The sequence below is a fragment of the Trachypithecus francoisi genome, unplaced genomic scaffold, assembly GCF_009764315.1.
Source record: "Trachypithecus francoisi isolate TF-2019V2 unplaced genomic scaffold, Tfra_2.0 Lachesis_group6, whole genome shotgun sequence".
Taxonomy (NCBI): domain Eukaryota; kingdom Metazoa; phylum Chordata; class Mammalia; order Primates; family Cercopithecidae; genus Trachypithecus; species Trachypithecus francoisi.
Window position 1 is genome coordinate 26,189 of NW_022681471.1, and position 581 is coordinate 26,769.

At 41.1% G+C, this 581-nt stretch overlaps 1 pseudogene; it reads left to right on the forward strand.

Moving 5' to 3' along the window:
* The first annotated feature begins 209 nt into the window (after window positions 1-209).
* On the forward strand, window positions 210-302 carry LOC117078624 (annotated as a pseudogene).
* Window positions 303-581: the final 279 nt, after the last annotated feature.

Genomic DNA, 581 nt, shown 5'->3' on the forward strand with positions numbered 1-581 from the left:
AGAATGGCCTATGCATATGCTTTGCTCATTTTCCTGTTGGGTCTTTTTCTTGTTGTTTTGCAGAATGTTCTTGTATTTTTATCCATTAATCTCCTGTTGCTTTTAAACAGCAAATATCTTCTCCCCATCTGTTGTCTGTCTGTTAATTCTATCTGTGCTGTCCTTTATGGAAAGGAATCCTTAATTTTGCTGTAATCAAACCTAATTGAGTGCTCATTTCAGCAGTGCACATACTAAATTGGAACTATATAGATAAGATTAGCATGGCCCCTGCACAAGTTCACGAAGTGTTCCATATAATTAAAACAAATAAAATACAATAGCAAATCTAATTCAAGGCTGACAACGGAACGGTGGATGGGTCAGGGACTATTGCAGAAACAGAGTAAGTGCTACTGTGTGTGTGTGTGTGTGTGTGTGTGTGCTGTGCATGCGTGCAACCTCTAACTGAATGTCAACCCCCAGGGATGGGTCCATTGCCCAAACTTTAGGCTTAACTGCTCCCCTGCTCCCTGCACTAACACATACAGTTCAGTACAGCAGTTCTCAGACATCCCTATGCACTAGAATCATCCCAAAGG